At 55.1% G+C, this 22,323-nt stretch overlaps 1 protein-coding gene across 2 annotated transcripts in view; it reads right to left on the bottom strand.

The window, feature by feature from the left end:
- Nucleotides 1-20,727, bottom strand: part of GGACT (gamma-glutamylamine cyclotransferase) — a 29,127-nt gene extending 8,400 nt beyond the window's left edge. The window contains exon 1 of one of the 2 annotated variants that reach the window (XM_058670628.1): nt 20,646-20,727. The gene's annotated coding sequence lies outside the window, so the exon portion shown is untranslated. Of the gene's footprint in view, nt 1-20,392; nt 20,500-20,645 lie in introns of those variants that run through there. The other variant, XM_058670627.1, reaches the window with a different exon arrangement.
- Between the last annotated feature and the right edge of the window lie 1,596 nt (nt 20,728-22,323).

Here is a 22,323-nt window from a genome sequence, read left to right as displayed (position 1 = left end):
TACCTCTGTGGCCATGAAAAGGCCATCTGGGGCCCGCCAGACACTCCAGCAAGGACGACACCAGGCCCTTGCTGTCGAGGTGACCTCGCGGTGACCTGTGCACCTCACCTGTGAGTGCCACTAGGGGCAAATGACATGTCCAAGTTGGACCCCTCGCACGGGCCCCTGGGAGGAGGGTGAGCTGCAGGCCAGCCCAGCGTGCAGCCACTGCAGGGAGGGGAACCCTCACCCAGAACTCTCCAGGCCAGGAGCGTGTCCGACTTCAGAACAGTTCATAAACTCGACAAGATACACGGGATGGACCGCAAGCCTAACCAAACCTCAAGACACCGCACGACCCCCGCGGCTGCAGGGTCACAGCACAGCTCTGGCAGCATGCTGAGTGCAGCCCCTGCTGAGCGCTCAGGCACAGCCCCTTCCACAGTGTCTGCTGGTGCCTGCTGGTGCCCACTCCAAGGACTGGCAGGGAGTCCAGTCGGGCAGGCTTCCCAGGATCAAAACCAAGAGTGTACCCTCCTCCCCTGAACGTGTCCACCAGCAGAACCCATAAAAGAATTGTGACCTTAGACCCAGTCCCTCTGTGGACCCAACGGGCCACGGAGACAGCACAGACACAGCAGCGTTGCCAGGGCTCCAGGCGGAACAGTCAGGGTCAGCTGCTCAGGGGCTGTGGGCCACTGTGGCCTGGCCCGGGAACTCTGGTCAGGTAGGCGGGACAGAAACAGCCTCTTGTCCTGGGCCCCCTCCACTCCTGGCTGCACCCCACGCAGGTCTCCACGGACCTGGACCGCGACACAGGCAGAACACGAGTGGGGACTGAGAAAAAGGTTCAGAAATGCTTCCAGGCTGGGTTAGGCTTGCTTTCGGAAGGGGCAGTGGAGTCTGCACATTCGCACCGGAGGACGCAGAGCAGCAGAGCTGAGAAGTACCACACAGCCACCCTCCCCTCGGGGTGCTCTGCTAACAAAACAGAAAGGAGTCGCAGCGCTGCAGCTCTCAGACAAGATAACAAGGCAGAGCTGCTCAAAATGAACAGGTGAGACTGCTGTTCCTCAGCAGTGTCCACAAGGGCTGAATATTTGTTTCTTCCCCATGTTACATGTTGAAACCTAACCACTGTGAGACTTTTCAAAGAAGATCGAGTCATGAGGTCAGAGCCCTCATTTGTGAAAGGCAATTGTAAGAGAAACCTGAAAGAGCTGCAGCAAGAAGGTGTATTCTTAGAGAATATAATTCTCACTAGACATTGAATCTGTCAGCATCTTGGTGTTGGCTTTCCTAGCTTCCAGAACTCTGAACAATAAATTTCTTTTGTTATAAAAAAAAAAAAAAAGTGAACAGGTGAAAGTTCAAAACCCTGAGAGGCCCTGAGACTTGGCCAGCGGGCCCTGGTGGTCAGCAGCGCTCCTGGCTGCATGCTTCAGGAGAATGAGCCTCGCAGAGGCGCAGAGGGCCGAGAGCTGAGACCACTGGTCAGAGCCAAGCTCCCACTGACCCTCAGCAGCTGGCCGCTGGAGGGTGAGGGGGTGGGGGAGACGGAGGGGGTATGGAAGCAAGCAGGAGGGCTACTGCCCAGCCCCTGGGCCAGAAGGAATCAGCAGAAACCCAGGAAGAGGGGGCGGGGGAGGACCAGAAGCACCAATACCCAGCAGGGTGTGATCACAGACCGAAACGGCAGGTTCCACAGGAGCCCCAGCCGAGCCGAGAGCCCCAGCCTGGCCTCTGTGCCTGCAGCAGCCGCGGGAGCCCCAGCCGAGCCAGGAGCCCCAGCCTGGCCTTTTTTCCATGCAGCAGCCGCGGGACCGGAGCGGGCCCGGCTGCACAGCCCGTGGGCAGTGGGAACCCGATTCTCCTGGTGGCAGTGACAGCCTTGCCTTGAGAATTAGCTTTTGCTAAGAATATAATTAAAGCCAAGTGTCTCCTCCGAAGGGATGGTGACTGCCTGTGTGTCATCAAATGGGCAGGACGCAGCAGACCAAGGGAGAGACACAGAGCTGGGCAGGTAATGGCCGTGTCAGCACAAGTGACCCAAGATGTCATGGACAACACACACACACACACACACGTGGATATGAGCTTCCATTCTTTGAACACTGATTAAAACCTGTTCAAAAAACTTCAGCCACGTGGTCTGTTGGCTGATGAGCTGTCTGCCCCAAAACACTCAGACCCCTTTCGGTGTGTGTGTGACCCCAGGTCAAGCGCCACAAAAGCAGCAAGATCCCAATGCTACAGCAAGGAGTGCCAGACCTGCTTCCTGGGGCATCAGAGATGCCAAGCATGCCGACGCAGCGAATGACACCACACTGCCACCAGCTTCAACAGAAATTCACAGCCCACCCCATGTGGGCAGCTGCGAGGGGCTGTGGCCAGAGGTGACCAGCCTTGGTGTGACAGCTCTGGGGCTGGGCACTACCCAGAAGCCCGTCTAGGTTACACTTGGCTTTAAGCAGCATTGAGAGCCAACATAGGGCCACTCCACAGCCACCAAGTCCCAGGCCCCTCACTGACCATGGCTCCATTACCCTGCCTGCCAAGTCCCAGGCCCCTCACTGACCATGGCTCCATTACCCTGGCTGCCAAGTGCCAGGCCCCTCGCTGACCACAGCTCCATTACCCTGGCTGCCAAGTGCCAGGCCCCTGACTGACCATGGCACCATTCTCCTGGCCCAAACCACTTTCTTAAAAATCAAAGATGAGGGTAGAATCCAGAAGGAAGTCCCCTCCCTCCCATCTACTCTGAGCGGACCAAGCCAAGGAAGCCCTTCCTCACTCTGCCAACACTGGGGCCTGGCATGAGGCACACCCACGGCCTGTCTCAGAATTCCCCAGAAGGGCAAACCAGTGGTGCTGCCGCCTGAGGGTCACGCATCACACACACCAACCATACCTCGGGGTTAACGAAGGCCCTGGCTTTAGCCTCTTTGAAACTCAACTTTGGGTTGGCGTGTGGTGCAGCAGGTATGCGGCACTGGCGTCCTGTATGAGTGCTGGTTCAAGTCCGGCTGCTCCACTTCCGATCTAGCCCCCGATAATGTTCCCAGATCTGCACCCACACGGGCGGAAGACCCGGAAGCAGCTCCTGGCTCTGGCCTGGCCCAGCCATAGTGATACAATACTGAACTGTCATGTCAGGTGGTCGGGTTCTCTCTTTCAAATAAACAAATCAAATCTTCAACAAAACATACATACATACAAACAAAAACCCCACATTCAACTTGTGTGGGCCCCAGTTCATGTCAACTGCTTTCCAAGTGCGGTTGGAGGGCCTGGTTCGAGTCCTGGCTCTGCCCAGCTGCAGCTCCCTCTACAGAGCACCCTGGAGGTCAGGCGATGCCCCCAGCAGGAGTTCCCGGAGAGCCAGTCCTCCGCCTCTGCCTCTGGCCCAGTCCCAGTGCTCTCCCACCCTGTGGCACTGAGCCACTGTCCCATCCTGTGAGACTGAACCCAACAGATGAAACACACCCATCTCTCTAAACAAAACAGGCTGGGTGCCCTGAGGGCGTGGCTGCCAGCACGTGACAAGTGGGATCCTGCTACTCATGGGCTCTATATGGAATTCCCAGACCCCAGCTTTAACTGGCCCTGCCCTGGCCACTGTAGGCATGTGGGCAGCGAACCAGCGGCTGGGAAACTCTGTTTCTCTGATACAAAAAAGGTCAATCGGAAAGCCAGGACCCAGCCCCAGCAGCAGCTGTGCAGCTGGGCCCACGCCTGGCAGTGGAGGACAGGGGTGGGGAGGGCAGTGGGGGAGGAGGAGAGGGTTGAGGAGTGGGGCAGGGGGCAGGATTGGAGGAGGGGAGAGGAGGGAGGGAAGGGAGGGGAGGAAGGAGAAGGTGGAGGAGAGCTGGACCCAAGAAGCTGCTCTGACCTCTGGATTCAAAACCTAGGCCCACGCGGCCCCGTTTCCTAGGACAACAAATTCACTCGCTCTCAAGCAATGGAATTTCTCTCTTCCCACATTCCCACCTTGCAGTGAGCAACTTTCCAGGGGGCAGGTTCCAGTCTCATGGCCAGGGCTGCCACACTGCCCTGGGCACTGGCTTCTAAGAATAGAAAGCGGGGATGCCCACCAAGGCAGCTGGTGGGGTGCTGGCATCTGAGGGCCCGCGTGAACACCCCCTGGGCTGCAAGCTGGGCTATGATACTGCCAGTCCCAGAAGTTTCCAGTCCACGGCTGGAGCCTGAGCTGTGACACTAGCCCTGTCTGTCCAGGACAGAGGGAGCAAAGCAGGTGCGGGGGGTCCCGGGAACGCAGCCTTCTCCCCAGTCCTGACAGCCCTGCCACACAGGTGCTGTCCCATTGCATAATGGACAACAGCACAGCTGTGACGTGGAACACCCACATGCTTCCCCCAACCCCCATCCCAATGGGAGGAAAACACGGAGAGCAGACAGCAAGCCCGCCTGCTGCCCCCGAACCCCCAGCCTGCTTGCTGCTGCACCAGGGGTGGCACTCTGAGCCCTTCTCTTGCCCACTTAAAGACCAAAGCACTGCCTGAAGGCTTCTGTGAGGCCAGGAACGACCCCCGGTGTGAGCTTCTGTCAGTACCAGCTGCCCGGTGCAGGGTTCGCCCAGGCCGGCTGGAAGGTCACGCATGCCTGCACGCACGCACTCAGGGCGGCCAGAGTCTTGGCTTCGGGCCAGCCGCTGTGCGGGGTGCCCGAGTCTGCGGGTCTTTGTTCTTAATGAGCTGCTACCCACGGGGAGCCGATGGGAAGACACACTGGGGGCGGGGAGAGACATGCACTGGGGAGCAGGGTGGGGTGGGGGTGCAGGAGAGCACCCCCAGAACAAACAACAGAGTCTACTACAAGGCTACACAGAGAGCAGACGGATTCAGGCGAAGTGGACAGGGGTGCAGACAACTGTGTTGCTGTGGGGCCAGTGTGCCATGAGGTCCAAGTCATTCCCGATCTCCGCTCTGGAAGCTTCCGTCTGTATGGCCGCATGATGGGGGAAGGCGGCCTGGCAGGCGTCAGCAAAAGAGGTGGCATACCCCCAGAGGAAGGCCACTTGGCAGCGTATGAAAGCCAAGGGCCAGCAGACAGGTACGCGACAGCAATGTGACGCAGCTTCGGATAACGGAGAAGGGGCTGGCTTGGCCGAAGGCTAAGCTGATGCTTGCAACACTGGCATCGCGTAATGGGATGCCACTTCAGGCCACTGCTGCTCTGGGGCTGATCAGCTGCCCGATAAAGCGCCTGAGAGAAGCAGTTTTCCTGGGGTCAGCGTTCTGGTGCAGTGGGTGAAGCTGCCTCCTGGAATCCTGGCATCCCGTACAAGTGCTGCTTTGTGTCCTGGCTGCTCTACTTCCAATCCATCTCCCTGCTCATGCGCCTGGCACAGCAGCCGACGACCCAAGTGCTTGGGCCTCTCCCACTGATACGGGAGGCCTGGAAGAAGTTCCTGGCTCTCAGCTTCGGACCAGCCCAGATCCGGCCATGGCAGCCATTTGCGAGGTGTACCAGTGGATGGAAGAGATCTGACTCTGCTTTTAAGACAATTAACTAATTAATTTTTTTTAAAAAAAGGCATTACAGTTCCACAAGAGAATGTCCATGTTTTAGAACTGCAAATGGAAGTTTCTAGGGCTTGAGGAATAGCCTAAATTTGGAACTAACTATAATGATCTCCAGGAAGTCACAGATGGGGAGGCTGAGGAAGCGTGGCCAGGACCCTGGGAAGTCAGGGACGAGGGAGCAGTGAGCCACGTCACTGTGCTGTCCCACCTGACACGAGGGAGAGCATGAAAGCAGAGTGGACAGGCCACGCAAACTGGATGCGGGAAGGACAGTGAGAGAACGCACCCATGACCTGCACACCTGGGCTAGAGGCGAAGGTGCCAAGCGCTCAAAGCCCACACGGCCCAGGGTCTACTTAACAAGCATGTCCTTCTAATGCACACAGAGGCAGATGGCTTCATCACCAAACACGTGATGAAGAAGTGGTAACAATATTAAAAGAAAGAAATTTCCAAATAATAGAAAAGGAAGAATATGAGGAGGAGGTTCCAGCAGCCCAGGGGAACAGGCCGCCAGCAGGCATGCATGCTTGGAGCACCACACGTTACATGGAATAACCACCACTGCAACAGAGGCCCAAGAGGCCTCGGGCAAGATGTCCAACAAACAGCCAAGTGAGAGTGGACGGGACTCCGTGCATTTGATCAAGGGCATCCATGGGAAGACTAAAGCCAGTGTCACACTTTTTGTTTTTTCCCTTCTTCAATGAAATACTAGCTGGTTTCAGTTCACAGAATGGGACATCGAGAGAGATGGCGACTGCCAAGATTTGAAGCTCAGGTTCTGTTCATCTTATTTCTGGGCCATTCAGAGCTGTCTCTCGGGGTCAGTCTGAAGACAGCTACCAGCTGTAATGGCTACCTGCTGCCCAAGAACCATTTTCTAAAGTCTTCACAAAAACCCTTACTGCTCATCACCAAAAGTGCTACTGGGCTCCCCCTGCACAGACCCGCCTCCTGGCCTCCCCCTGCACAGACCAACCTCCTGGCCTCCCGCTGCACAGACCAGCCTCCTGGGCTCCACCTGCACAGACCTGCCTCCTTGCCACCCCCTGCACAGACCCGCCTCCTGGGCTCCCCCTGCACAGACCAGCCTCCTGGGCTCCCCCTGCACAGACCAGCCTCCCGGGCTCCCCCTGCCCCATCCCTCCTCCTGGGCTCCACTGCTTGAGTCCTGCCCTTGGGATGTTCCATGAGCTGTTGGTGGCAGTGAGTTCACAGGTCCCCAGGTGGGAAGCAAAGCTAGGCAATCTGCTCCCCACCTGCATTCAACTCGGATACCAGGACACCATGTTAAAGGGAGGAGGAGGAAAAGTGTAAGTATATAAGAATTAGAACTTTTTAAGCAGCTGACACGAAGGTATAGAATCTACCATATTGATGCTAAAACCAATGAGTCCAGCAAAAATATCAGGTCAATATATAAAAACCAATAGCTGAAAAAAAACTGAAACTTGAGGTTTAAGTCCAAATCATTTGTAACAGGACCAATACATCTGAGAAACTCAGGGTCAGATTTCCCAACATATATGCAAGACCCACAGAATGGAAATTCTAAAGACTGGACAGAACAGAAATTCACAATCTAAGCAACAGATTATTTTCATTGATTAGAAGTTTTTAGATTGTGAAAATATTCATTTCCAAACTAAGACACTGAGTCACTATACTCTTTTTTTTTTAAGATTTACTCATTCATTTGACAGGCAGTGTTAGAAAGAGGACGAGGAGACAGAGAGAAACAGATCTTCCACCTGCTGATTCACTCTCCCCACATGGCTGCAAAGGCCAGAGTCAGGAGCCTAAACCCCGTGCTGGTCTCCACAGGACGCACGGGCCATCCCATCCTGCACTGCTCTCCCAGGCGCATCAGCAGGGGGCTGGATCGGAAAGAGAGCAGCCAGGACTCACAGTGCTGCAATCTGTGCTGCCTGGTCACTCCGCCACATGGTGCTGGTCCCTCATCAGTCTTCACAGAGGTGAAGCACTTTTTTTTTTCTTTTATAGAACCTGATGAATGACACATTTGGCATGGGTCGGGGGCAGACCAGGCTGAATCAGTTCATGTCATCCACTGGCAAATCCAAGCACCAGAACAGAGTGTGGGTCGAGCTGGGTTTGGTCACGACAAAAACCAGTGCACAATATGGAATGCCAGGGTGAGGTTGCCTGTACCAGATGTGACTGCAGCACCCAACCAGCACGTGTGAGAACCAGGAATGGAGGGGGCAGAGCCGACAGAGGAATAAGGGGTGGTCCCCTTGCTGGACAGCTACTCCCACTGGAGAGCATGAGCTGGGATGGGGGCAGAGCAGATTAAGCAGGGCTACAACACCTGTGTGCCTCATGTGGACTAGATCAGGGAAAAGCCAGGCTAGACGGATCATTCCTATTGCTGCAAACAAAATTAGAGTGGGTGAGGGTTGTTTGGGCTTAACTGCAGCATCAGCTGGCAGAAGCTGGCACTGGGGGCTAATTCTGTCAAGTCAAACCACAGAACCACCTGGAGAGTGCATAATCCAGGAGTGAGTGAGACCTGGGAGGGAAATAGTGGGCTCCTCCCTCTTGGGTTACCACTCCCATGGGAGGGCACAGAAACTAGGAGAGGGGCTGGGGTGGCTAGACAGAGAGGCACTCAACAACATCCGTGAGGGCTGGACAGTTGAGCTGGTTAGATGGAACTAAGCTTCAATACCCATCGACATATACGAGAGCCAAATATGATGTGGGACAGACTGGCCCAGTCTGTTACACAGGCTGGCAAACCAGGTTAGGGCACGGGCCTGGTGGGGGTTATTGTGGGTCACTCTGAATGGGCTGCAGCTCCCACTGGTTTATGGGAGGGCCGAGTATGTGCTGGGAAGAACCAGGCTGGACTGCAACACCCATTGGTTCCAGTGGAAGTCGGGGCTGAAAACAGAACCAACCCAGCAATTGCAACCACCAGCTGATCGTGGTGATGGACTGTGCTGGGCTTGTACTTGCTAGTTCATACAAGAATCTGGTCTGGGAACACCTCAGACAAAGTTTCTTTGGGGATCTCCCCAACTGAAATGGCGGACTCAGAACCCTAACCAAGAAAAGACAGAAGACAGAACAAGTAAATCAACCACCTCAGCTATATGTTGGCAGCGAAATACTGGGCACATGGAGACTCTATGATGAACTATGTCAATCAGTGGATTCTTCAACGACCTCATCATGCATGGAGTGGTGAGACTGGCAGCGATTCATAACTGGTGAACTATCAAAACCACTTGAGCAAGTATCTCAGAGCATGCCCCACATCCGGGACTTGGGGTGGGTGGGAGACCGGGTAGGGCTTCTCCCTTAAAATCCCCCTTTACCTCAGATACATGAAGGAAACTATATGGAAATAATAGTCTTACCCACTTTCCTATAGCCCTTGAACCTTTTTACCCTAATTAACTCTGTAAAGATTGTCAAAAATATAATAATAATAAAAAAGAACTTGATGAATAGATTCCAAGATGTATATAATAAAGTTCAAAGGATTTATAAAAGTCAAACACAAGGAAAAAAAAAAAAGAAACAAAGCCTGTGTTTTAATGGTTACTGCAAAGCTGCGATAAAAAAGTCAAGAGTAAAGTTAGATAAACAAACCAAAGAAAGCGGACCTGAAGATCAGTGGGACACGCCCTCGTGAGTAACAGGGCACAGGGCTCGGACAGGGCGACAGCTGCCCAGGCCCAGGGCAAGGGCTCGGACAGGGTGATGGCTGCCCAGGCTCAGGGCAAGGGCTCAGACAGGGCGACGGCTGCCCAGGCTTGCGAAATGCTCAGCACCCACTTCGACACTTTCAATTGGTGAGTTTTATGATATGTGAATTATATCTCAATGACATAAAAGTGAGTTAAGTCAACAGAACAACCAGTTCAGAAGTGGGCCCACGCCTGTACAGGACAGCAGTTGTGGGTTACAGGTGCCCAAGGAGTTCACAGTGTATCAACCTCGGAGAGGCAGCAGCTGCGGGTCCACCCAGGTCAGACCACCCCCTCCCCCATGCCTGCACCAACTCAAAGTTCACCCACATGCACAGCGAAAATTCCAGCAAGGAAATCTTTTCCTAGGACACAAATAATTAACAGAAGACATGAGTAAATACGGGTTGCTTCAAAACTTAAAACTTTAGGGGCTGGCTGTGGCATAGCCAGTTAAGCCTCCACCAGCATCCCATATGGACACTGTCTTGAGTTAGAGCTTCTCTACTTCCAAACCAGTTCCCTGCTGACGCACCTGGGAAATCAGCAGAAGGCAGCCCAAGCCCTTGGGCCCCGCCAGTCACATGGCAGATCCTGGGCTCAGCCTGGCCCGCCTGACCATGGTGGCCATTTGGGGAACGAAACATGGATGAAGCCCTCTCTCTCTTCCTCTCTCTGGCTCTCCTTCTCTGTAATTCTGCCTCTCAATAACTGCATGACACACCAAGGAAGGGGCTGGTACCCAGCAACTGCAAACTCTTCCAAGTCATGAGGAAACTCCACCAAGGGGAAACAGGAAAACCGACAGGTGCTCTGGCAGAGAGAGATGTCACGTGTGTAAGGCACCCATCGGCATGGGGAATGCAAACCAAAGCCATGTCACGCACCTGCTGGGGGTGGCTCAGTTGAAAAGCCTGGATCAAGGGCTTGCAGGGCTGTGGGCGACTGAAACCCTCAGGCACTGCCTGTGGGGATGCAGGTGGTAAACAGGAGTCGGTGTTGTGGTACAGTGGGTAAAGCTGCTGCCTGCAATGCCAGTATCCCATATGAGAGCCAGTTCATGTCCCGGCAGCTCCGTTTTTTTTTTTTTTTTTAATTTTATTTTTTTATAATTATCACGTGGTTGATCAGGGTGGGAAGGATCAAGACTTAGGGAAAATTGGGTGAACTCATTGTCTCCAATTTTGCTATTTGTTCTTGTTGTATCTGGGGGAAGGGGGGAGACAAAGCAGGAAGCCACTCATGACTTTCCAAACATCCCAGTCCCCAGGGATGAGGAACTGCCACCTCATATCAACCCAGAGTCTCACTGTGCACATATTCTGAGGGTTCTGCCCAAGTCTTTTGGATAGGTCTGGAATGCTGTCGGTTTCACTGATCCAAGGATGAAGCCACCTTCCCAATGTCCACTGGCTGACACAGTAAGCCTCAAGTCTCCATTCACCGAGATTTTTCGCTGTCACCTTTTTCCTGGGGTAGTTGTTCAGCCTGCTCTGTTCTCCTGCTGCTACAGCACCAAACGTGCTGCCACATCCTGCTTCTACAACAGGGCCTGTGTCCACTGCTCTGCCTTTTTTACTAAGTAGGACATGTTCTTGCAGGCGAGCCCAAGGACCTGGGTCAGGCATTCCAATCCTCGCCAGATTCCCCACCCCTGGGGTTCACAAACCTGGCACGCACCTCACAGGCAGCCCCAAGACTCGGGCTAGACAACCCGAGTCCCTCCAGATCCCCCACCCCCGGGGCTCACGAAACTGGCACCCACCTAGTAGGCAGGCACCAGGACCCGGGCCAGGCGACCCAAGTCTCACCAGATCCCCCACCCCTGGGGCCCACAGACCTGGCACACACTTCACAGGCAGGCCCCAGGACCTGAGCTAAGTTACTCAAGCCCTGTCAGATCCCCAGTCCCTGGAACTCACACACCTGGTCCCCACTGGGCCAGGCTGGCATGACTCGCCTCACCTCAGCATCCACAATCAATATTATTGCGCAGCCTGGCCTGGTCTAGCCTGCCCCGGTCTAGCCTGCCGCCCTGTTCCAGCTCTGGCTGGTGGGTGCTGCAGCCTATCCCAGCCCAGTCTGATTGCTGTCCCAGCCCTCATGTGAACTGGCTGGTGTTGCGGCCTGATCTGCCTCCTCCTGCCCCTGCCCTGGTTCTCAGATCTGCCAGTGGGTGTAATGTGCTGGCCCAGACTGGTCTGTCCCCAGACCTGATCCACGTGTGTGCCGGAGGGTACTGTGACCTGGTATGGTCTGGGCTGCTCCTTGCCTTGCTTCTTGTGCTCTCCTGCAGGGACTGTGTCCCGAGGAAAAGTTTCCCAAGCTCCTCCATCGAGTCTTCCCAGTGGCAGTTTTCACACACACCAGTGAGCCCTTGGCCCAGGATGACTTTGTCCACCTCCTCTCCTGGCCTTGTTCAACTGGCCACACCCATTCTGGTTCCTGTTGTTGGTTGTTGCAGCCCAGCGACACCTGGTCCGCACCCAGACCAGCTTTCACATGGTTCAGCGCGAGTCAACACCTAGCCCAGCCTGTCCTACACCCAACCTGGCTCTCGTGAGTACCAGTGGGGGCTGGAGTCTGTCGCTCCACAGTCCCAGCGTATACCCACACCAGCGGCGGCTATAGCCATGTCCAGCCCGCTTGCTACCCAATCCCTCTCTCATCCTCGCCAGTGGGAACGCCAACCCAGCTGGGGCGTCCCCTTCGCTCCCCAGCCAGGACTGACCCCTCTGCAGCTCTTGGGCATACCAGCAGAGACCGCAGTTCCACAGGAGGGAGCCCACGTTCCCCCCCCCCGATTTTGCAATCAGACCCACTTCTCTCACTCTTGGTCTCCCCTCCACACCAATCCTGGTGTCAGCGGCTCCGCTTCTGACCAGCTCTCTGCTAGCGGCCTGGGGAGGCAGCAGAGGATGGCTCAGGTGGTTGGGCCTCTGCGCCTGCGTGGGAGACCAGGCAGAAGCTCCTGGCTCTGACTGGCTTGCTCGCTCTGCTTCCACTAACTCCTTCAAATAAATGACTCTTACAAAAAGAAGCAAGCGGTGTGCTCAGCAGGTAAATCAGGTGCTGACAAATGCTCCCACGCCTGCCTCCACTAGACCCCTCCACCGCCAGAAGCCCCCCGTTATTCTTTGAGCCCAGCACCCTGGGTGCCGCGGGACCCCAGGCCTAAACAGAGCTCACAGTCTAGGGACGGGGCCTGCTGACCTCTTGCCTCTCCCTGGAGCTATCCAGAGCGGCACCCTGGGGTTGCCCCACCAGAGCCAAGCAGCTGCCCCTCCACACGGACCTGCTGGCCTGTGAAAGCCTTAAAGAGCTTCCTTAAAACACAAAAAGCAGCAGCACCACAGTGGGTGTGTCTCTTTCGTTCACCTACAAGATGGGGACACACCGTGCATGTCCGCCACACTCCCTCTGGCCTCAACCCTCTGACCACCTGCTGGGTTTGCCTTCCCAGAACGCAACTGTCCACGGCAGGACCCACCCAGTTCAGCCAGCTGCCACAAGGGGCCAGGTTCACGGCCACAGACACCAAAGCCCGCCCCACCCAACGGGCATGCCTCCTCCCTTAGCCGCCCATCAAAAGCCTTCTGCCCTCCGTTGCTCCCCCAAGGCTAAGCCAACAGGCAAGTGTCACAGCTGGTCCTCACCACCTGACTGGCATGAACTCCCAGTGTGTGGTCTGCGCTGTGAGTCAGGATGCCCAGGGGAGGGCAGGGGACCAGCCCCGTGCTGCCGGGCAGTCACTCAGAGCGTGTGTGCCCTTGGGTACCCCAGTACAGATGCCACAGGCACAGCATGAAGCCACTGGGCTCTCGGGACACCCTTCCTGTGAGGTGCTCTCTGTGCTACGCAAATCCTCCTCATGAAAACCCCAGGAGCCTACCAAAGGCAGCTTCCAGTCTTCCTGGACCCCCAGCCCAGGAGTTTGGGGACTGAGCATGTTCCTGGGCCACACAGTGTCCCGAAGATCAGGGCGCGTGGGGAGAACGGGTTAGGAATGAAGTCACACAGCCCAGGCTCCCTCACCTCCATCAGGGGTGTAACTAACCACAGTGCCTGCCTTTCCCACCCCTACCCGGACCACCCACAGGTCACACACAGCCCTGTCTGCCGGACCCCATGACGCTCACCTCCTCCCTGTAGGTTCGACTGCTCACAGTAAATGCTCAGCCACCCTCACCTGGCTTCCCATTAAACATTAATAATTCCTGGGACATTTTAACTCCTGGGGTCAGTGTTACCTTATCTGCCTACAACTACCCCATTAACTAACTGTAAAACTCCTTTGAACTTTGTTCCATGCTCCCCCCTGGTTGCCATTTGCTGGCGGAAGCAAGGTTCCTTTGGCAGGAGCGGACCGCTCGGAGAGCTGCTTCCCAAAGACTGGCCAAGCCCTGCCTCCTGCCCTGGGTTCAGACTCGTCGTGGAGCCGGCTCAAATGCAGGGCTTCCCATGGTGGCGCTGCTGGCGCGGATGCGGCGGGATGCTGAGCTGTGCTGTGTGGCCACACCTGGGCCACCTGGTCAGCAGGGGACCCCACGGTGCTCCTCACACCCCCACTCTGCCCAGAAGGGCTACCAACCAGCCCTCTGAGCCCCAGCCTCCTTCTCAGTCCAATGGCACCCCTGGGTGTTAGAGGGGTGTGGGATCTGCTGAGGTCCCTTACATTCCAGGCACACATGAGAGGAGCAAGGAGGGGCTGCTTTGAAGGAAATGGACGAGAAAACAGGAAAACTCCTCGCCTTAAGCATGTCCTATAAAGCAGAGCCCCATGGCCAGGCTTGTGCAGGGCAGCATGCTGAGGGCTCCATGAGGGGCTGACCCCACGCAACTCACAGCGTTCCACGCAGCCCGACCATGGCGGCGGCAATTCTCCCAGTGCCCGCCTTGCCAGCTCTGGGATAAGGCTGGGGCGCACGCCATGTACGTGGCACACATGTAGGTGGCACACATGTACGTGGCACACATGTAGGTGGCACACATGTACATGGCACACATGTACGTGGCACACATGTACGTGGCACACATGTAGGTGGCAGACCCTGGGACATCTCTCTCCGGCAAACAGCCTGTGTGCGCCTCGACAGCACACACACTCATACCAACAACTGGGGACCAGTTAGCTGGACGAGCCACCAAGTTCTCTTTGTAAGGGAAGGAAAGGGTTAAGTCCTCCTGGGGGTTAGTGACCCTGGTGTGCTCAGACCAAGAGGGCACACCCTATCGACCTGACATTGGCAGGGGGCTCTGACCCACCTGCAACACGACCAAACCGCAACATCATGCTCGGTGAAGCCACACGCACATGAGCACATGCGTCTGTAAGGTATCTGCTACAGCCAAGGTCATGGAGGCGGAAGCAGCGGCAGAGGTGAAAGGGACTGTCAGAGGGGACTGCAGTTTCGATTGTACACGCCAGGAGAGGCCGGAGGCGGCTGCTGGCCACGGAGCGGGGCACGCGCCATTCTACCGCTGACAACAGAGTCATTAAAAAGCACCAACTTTCCGTCTTTTCACGATGGTGCAGGCTCACCCTGCGAGTGACTCGCACACTGCTGCTGCCGCTGCGTCCCAGGGCCTCCAGACACGCTCTAGAACCTGCTTCCTTGACAGCTGCCTACTGATGCCATTGCAGAATCACGAGATGCTAAAAATTAGCAGTTAGAAATTTAGTTTTGAAGTTGAAGAACATGGAATCTAGACCTTGCACTGAGTCATCTACCCGAGATGACACAGTAACAAGGGTGGCTACCCCACGGAGCCGAGAGGCCACGCCTCCCAGCCCGCCAAAGGCCAAGGCACCTCTGCCCAGCACTGCTTACTGCACTGCCACCAGGGGGCAGCAGATGTATGAAGCTGGCATTTTTTTTTGGTCTTAATTTTTTTAAAAAAATTATTTATTTTTATTGCAAAGTCAGATATACAGAAAGGAAGAGAAAAAGAGAGAAAAATCTTCCATCCATTGATTCACTCCCCAAGTGACGGCAATGGCCAGAATTTAGCTAATCCGAAGCCAGAAGACTAGAGCCTCCGGGGTCGGTGCCCATTCGGGATCCCAGTGCATACAAGGGGAGGACTCTAGCAGCTAGGCTACCACGCCAGCCCGAGGCTGATATTCTAAAACCCCTGGGCTAAAGGCCCCGGCACATTTCCATTAGTCTTTCCAATCCGCCCTCCCCCATGTGTATATACGTGCATAAATTACTTACCAATTTCAAAGGACTTTAAAGGAGATCTGTGAGCCACATTTTAAACGCAACACAGTCCAACTGAGGTGACACCTGACTGTCCTCCATTCTTCCGATTCATCCCAGTCTGCCCTGACTGTAATCTCACTGACCTGGCCGCAGAAGTGCACCCATTTCTCTGCCTCTCAGAACCCCAGCTTCCAAGTCTCGTGTCCCTCAGAGCTCCGAGTCACAGCCTTCCCAACCTACCAGGCCACCCACCTTCCACCTTCCCTGCTGGCCTGGGTTCCCATCCAAGGCCCCCTGCCTGCGAGGAAGGACCACCGTCGACAGGGCCGAGGCTCGGCAGCTCTCCAGCAGCAAGAGGCAAACCCGAGTGGCCCCACTCGCCAGCGTGGGGTGACCTCCCTGAGCCACGTGTAGTGAGAGGCACAGTGCCTCTACTTCACCAGTGGAGAGTTCCAGAGGTTTCCCCCCAAGTTCACCGTGCTTTACTAAGGCAGAGGGAAACACGGTGCAAGCTCGGACTGCAGGCAGGCACAGCACAGGGGCCATTCAAGCTATGTTGACGGCCACCACAGTGAGGCCATCCACCATCCAGTCGGCTCCCACATGACGAGCCAGTCGCGGAGCAGTCTAACGGACAACCAACGGGGCTGGCACAGGGCACCAGCACTCACTAACAATACAGCAGGGACGCGAGGCTCACAAGATGCAGATGCCGCACGGGGGCCAACGCACCGCTACCCAGTCACCTGCACCAAACACCATCTCTCAGTCGGGTGAAGGACTTCTGGGGGCCCACGCCACGCAGGCTAAGCCTTGACCTGCAGTGCCGGCATCCCGTATGGGCTCTGGTTCTAGTCCTGCCTACCCCGCCTCTGATCCAGCGTCTTGCCAACAGTCTGGCAGAGCAGCAGAGGCTGGCCCACATCCTTGGACCCCTGAACCCATGTGGGAGACCCAGAGGGATAACCTGAGCGCCTGGCTTTGGCCTGGCCGAACCCCTGGCCTGACCGAGTCCCTGGCTGTTCTGGCCATTTGGAGAGTGTTCTCCAAATTAAAGAGTTTTAAAGATTAAAGAGTTTCTCTCTTTCTCTGTGTTTCAATTAAGTGTCTTAAAACATCCACACGCACATGGCACAGCGGCATTTGTGGGAAAGAGGCCCATCTCAGAGGCTGCATGCTGCATCGCTGCCCGCATTGGACCCGGGGAAGGTGAACCCTGCAGAGATGGTGAACTGCTCACGATTGCCGCAGGTCAGCGCAGGGCAAGGGTCTGGCTCCAAGCAAGTAGGAGGAGGGGTTGTTCTCCCCTGGTGCTCGGGTTGCCTGGATCAGGACTATGATGACAGTTCATATCAACCTCCACCAAAATTCACACGGAACCACAGCAGCGTTGTGGCACAGTGGGTTAAGCTGCTACTCGCATTACCGGCATCCAACATGTGAGCACCAGTTTGCGTCCTGGCTGTCTTCTTCTTGATCCAATTCCCTCCCTGCTAACACACCTGGGAGTAGCAGACAATGGTTCAAGTGCTTGGGCTCCTGGGCACAGGCAAGAGACCCAGATGAACTTCTGGGCACATGGCTTTGTCCTGGTCCAGTCCTGGTCATCACAGCCACCTGGGGAATGACCCAGCAGATATTCATCTCCCTCCCACTTGTTTGTTACCCTGAATTTCAAATAAATAAATAAACGTTTTCAAAATGTCAATTTTAAACAGTTTAACTATGTACACATTTCTATGATTAATGAAAGCATGCAACCATTCTGTTAAAAATAAAGGATAAGGGAATGTGAAAACTCGATTGATTAAAAAAAAGATTTGCATATTTATGTGCTTAAAATACAGGGCGATCCAGAGTGAGCGACAGCAGGGCAGATCTTCCCCTCCCTGGCTCACTCCCCGAGACCTCAGCAGCCAGGGCCGGGCAGGAAGGCACCAGGCGCTCCATCGGGTCTCCCGCACGTGGCAAAGGGAGGCAGCACCTTCTTCTCTTTTAAAATATTTGAGACAGGTACACACACACCTGCTGGCCTGGTCCACGCAGAACAAAGGAAGTGCCCTCTGGCTAAGAACCCTGGTGGTGTTTCACGCACATACCATGGGTTTCAGTGTCAGTCAACTGTGGCTCACAACTATTTCCAAAAATAAGCCATGGGCCCGACGCAATAGCATAGTGGTTAAAGTCTTGCCTTGCACACCGGGATCCCATATGGGCGTCTGTTCTAATCCATCTCCCTGCTTGTGACCTGGGAAAGCAGCTGAGGACGGTCCAAAGCCTTGGGACCCTGCATCTGCGTGGGAGACCCGGAAGAGCTCCTGGCTTCGGATTGGCCCAGCTCCAGTCGTTGCGGCCACTTGGGGAGTGAACCATCGGACGGAAGATCTTCCTCTCTGTCTTAGCCACCTCTCCCATAAAAATAAATAAATCTTAAAAAAAAAAAAAAGCTGTATCTGCGTGGACACTCCTTGGTGGCTGCATTTCGATGCACAGTAACCATAAATGTAAGTGTATTCTGGAGGCGGACCAGGGCCATCTATGGGCCGGGATCCAGAAGACATAAATTAGCTCCAGTTTAATTAAAGCAATGATATGGTTACGTCAGAAAACGCCCGGGGTTGGCGTTAAGGCATAATAGGCTAAGCCACAACCAATGATGCTGGCACCCCAAGTGGGTGCTACAGTCCTGACTGCTCTGCTTTGAATCCAGCTCCCAGCTGAGACGCTTGGGGCCCCGCCACACACGTGTTCCAGGCTCCTCACTCAGGCTGCTCTTGGCCCCACTCTTGGGTAGAACAGAAGCTCGCTCGCTCTCTCTGCCTTTCAAATAAACACATATTTTTAATAATAAAAAATGGAAAAAATGAAAAAAACAAATAAATACATATTTTTAAATATTTATTCATTTTTGTTGGAAAGGCAGATTTACAGAGAGAAGGAGATACCTTCTGCCCACTGGTTCACTTCCCAAGCAGCTGCAACAATCTGAAGCCAGGAGCCAGGAGCCAGTAGCTTCTACAGGTCTCCGACACAGGTGCAGGGTCCCAAGGCTTTGGGCTGTCCTCAACTGCTTTCCCAGGCCACAAACAGGGAGTTGGATGGGAGGTGGGGCAGCTGGAACATGAACTGGTGCCCATATGGGATCCCAGCTCTTGCAAGGTGACAATTTAACCATTGAGCCATTGCACCAGGCCCACAAGTAAATAAATGTTTAAGAAAAGAAAATGCAGCTTTTTGCGGGAGGTACATATTGAACTACTTAGGGGTGAAACGTCACACTGCATGGAACAAACCTCAGGTAAACGGGAATGGTAAAATCGATTGAGATCCAGTGTCCCTGTGCTTCTATGTTCCCGTAAAACTTCCTAGCGAAGGAAACTCCGAGTCCAGGGCAGTGAGCAGACAGCCTCTGCGTGCAGGCACCCTGGCTCTCATCCTCCCTGCGCCTGGTGGGCAGCGCAGCTGGCGAGTGCTCACCTTCCTCCAAACTTTCTCCTCCCCTTCTTATCTCTGTGCTGGAAATGCCACAGCCCCACTGCTCTGCCCCGGAACACCCACCCTCCACCAAGGTCCAGTGCACACTTAACCTTGCCCATTCCTCCAGAGAAGGCTCCGCATCAGCACTCCTTTGGCAGGATGGCTCCAGTTTCTTTCTTGGCATCGCGCCGCATCTCTGACTTCACCATGCCCCACAGACCCAGGGACTTCACAGGCACGGCTTGTTGGTAGACCATAACACGCATAAGCTCCGCCTACAGCCCTCAGACTTGGGCGTGCCTGGAAACCTAAACAAGACCTTCTGCTGGGCCCACTGCATAACCGCATCTCCAACTGCGGAGGACCCGCCTTGCATGACCAAGGCTTTCTGAATCCGTTCTCTAGTAGCCCAGGTTTCCCAGGTTTGCTCACACTGATTATTTCTAGAGATGGCTGACCATGGTCATTTAAAAATTTTTTTATTTATTTGAAAAGCAGAATTAGAGAGACAGAGAGAGAGAGAGAGAGATCTTCCATATGCTGATTCACTCTTCAAATGACCGCAGCAGTCAGTTCTGCGTCAGGCTAAAGCCAGGAGTCAGGAGCTTCACCCAGGTCTCCTGCCTGGGTGCAGGGTCCCAAGCACTTGGCCACCAGCGGCTGCTTTCCCAGGCTACAAGCAGCGACGATGGATGGGAAATGCAGCAGGCAGGACACAAACTGGCGGCCACATGGGATGCCAGTGTCACAGGGAGGGCCTCCCCACTTGATTCACAAAGCTTCCACCTGAATTCTTAGACACTAGCCATGATCGCCACGCTTTTTGTCCAGGTCTACCAGTTATGCGAGGCCCTGGTTGGAAAGGGCAACCAGCGCAATCCATTTCCAAAGGCCGCAGCCAAGAGAAATCAATTCAACTTTGCAAACTCAGCTTTCAAACTTTTTTTTTCTTAAGGCTGAAAGTCTAGACCCTTACTGCTTCAGCGGGAGCCGTGCGCGACCAGAGGGTGTGTTATTTTCCCGCCCAACGACATAAAACCGCACAAGGGGATTAAAGGCAGCAAGAGAAATTTCTCCGGAAACTTGGAAAGCAAAAGGGAGCCAAGCGCACCAAGCAACAGCGCTTGTTAAGCGGTATGACTGGAGCGTCCTGCGCTCAGGAGACACCCAGCTGGCCCTCCTCCCGCCCGGGACTCCGCAGGGCGCCCCACGCGCGGCCGGTCCAGCCCGGCGCTGCCCACTCCCCCAGCCCTCCTCCCGCCTGGGTCCCCGCAGGGCGCCCCACGCGCGGCCGGTCCAGCCCGGCGCCGCCCGCTCCGCCGGCCCCGTCGCCTCCCGCCTGCACGCCCAGTGGCCCGGATGCCGCGCAGGGCGCGACGCCCCGACTGTCCCCCGCGCGAGGGTCGGACGTAAGCTGCTGCCCGGTGCCCGGGTTGTTCTTCCCAGCCCCGCACGGCCTCACCTGCCACCCAGTCGGGGTCGCCGAGCGGAAATGGCCAGCTGGGCCGGCGCCGCGGCACCCAGGCCGCCCGGGGCGGCGCCCTCTGCAGGCCGGACGCCCTCGGCCGGCTCCGCTCCCCGCGTGCACGCGCCCCGGGCCTCGCTCACCAAACCCACAGCGGCGCCCCCTCTTCCCCCCGGTACCCCTCAAGGTCGAGACAACTGCACACAAAGGGAGCCCCATGCAACCACGCAAACACGCGACCGCTCCTCACCTGGGGCCGCCCCTGGCCACACGCCTGGGCACAGGTGCGCAGCCTTCGCAGACGCCTCCACGAGCCCGGGACGCCCGCCCCCAGGCAGCTCAGACGCACCTGGGCGATGTCAGAGGACTGGCACCTGTGCGCGCATCTCCAAGGCATGGAACACTCGCACTCTGACCCGACGCGGATCATCGGATGGGTCGACCGCCTCGTGTTTTTGTTTGTTTGTTTGTTTGTTTGTTTGTTTGTTTGTTTAAATCAATTCTCGCTTTGCAGAACTAAAGCGCTGGTGATTTTTCTGTAACGGGAGGGTTTATTTATCGCCTCTTTGCTCCAGGACTTAATTTCAGCCTCAGCAGGTAGAAGAGTAAGGACCACGAGCTGAAATCGTTTTCTGCCCTCCTACTTTCTCTTACCCAGGAACTGATAGAAATCTTTTTCCAATTTTTTTTAAGCTAGATCTTTCCAATTATACAGATGTACAATTCCCAAAGAAACCGCAGCGATTGAATCTAGAAGCCATTGATTTTCACACTTTTTTCTTCTCTTGGATGTTTCATGTATTCAAAATCATGCCTGGCATGTTTTTTGTTTGTTTTAAGACATCATTATTTTTAAGAGTAGGGGCTGGCCCAGTGGCTCAATAAGCTAATCCTCCCCTTGCAAACACCAGCATCCCAATATGGGTGCTGGTTTGTGTCGCGGCAGTCCCACTTCCCATCCAGCTCCTTGCTTATGAACTGGAGGGCAGCAGAGGATGGCTCACATCCTTGGGACCCTGTACCCACGTGGGAGACCAGAAGAAATTCCTGGCTTCCGATTGACTCAGCTCTGGCCTTGGGACCGTGGGGGGTGCACCCTGGGAAGACAGCTCCCGACAAAGGTGAATGTGGGGAGCTGGCAAGCAGAGACCACGGTCTCAGAGCTTCCAAAGCAGAAGGATCAAGCTGTTGAGACAAGTCCTTGGCGTGTTGGTTTAAGGCTGGTGGATTTCACAGGAGCTCTTGGCACGCCAGTTGCTCTGGTGGTTTTTAGGAGCTGGGTGGCCTCACCCGGTCTGTTGGGATGCGTCCAAATTGCACAGCTGAGCCTTTCACTGCCAAGGGGTTGGCCTCACCACGGTGGCACTGGCTAGCTGCTCATTCTGGCTGTCACTCTCTCAGTGCCCACCACCTCCAGAGGGCCTCAGGGTCACGTGGTCAGCAAGCTGCTCTGAACTTCTGTCTCAACAAACATTTCCTTCACCAACCCCAAGGATTTGAATCAGGAAACTATCCTTAATAGAATTATCTACCTTTACTATATACACCTGAGCAGGTAATTACCAAATTCTGTGGTCCTGATCCATTTTGTGAAATCACAGAATACCTGATTTTTAAAAAGATTTCTTTGTAAGGCAGAGTTACAGAGAGAGAAAAGGAGACAGAGAGAATCTTCCAACTGCTGGTTCACTCTCCAGATGGCCACAATGGCTGCAGATGGGCCAGTGCAAAGCCACGAGCCAGGAACTTGAACCATCCTCTGCTGCTTTTCCAAGTACATTATCAGGGAGCTGGATCAGAGGTGAAGCAGCCGGGACAGAGACCAGTGCCCACACGGCCTTGTCTACCACTCCCCAGCGCGAGCCAGCGCCCACACCACTTCCAGCCAAGAATGAGTTTTGTATTTGTAAGTACTTGAGAAATTAATC

Source organism: Ochotona princeps, chromosome 12 (assembly GCF_030435755.1).
Source record: "Ochotona princeps isolate mOchPri1 chromosome 12, mOchPri1.hap1, whole genome shotgun sequence".
In the NCBI taxonomy this organism is placed as follows: domain Eukaryota; kingdom Metazoa; phylum Chordata; class Mammalia; order Lagomorpha; family Ochotonidae; genus Ochotona; species Ochotona princeps.
This window is presented reverse-complemented; position numbering and strand designations above follow the sequence as displayed.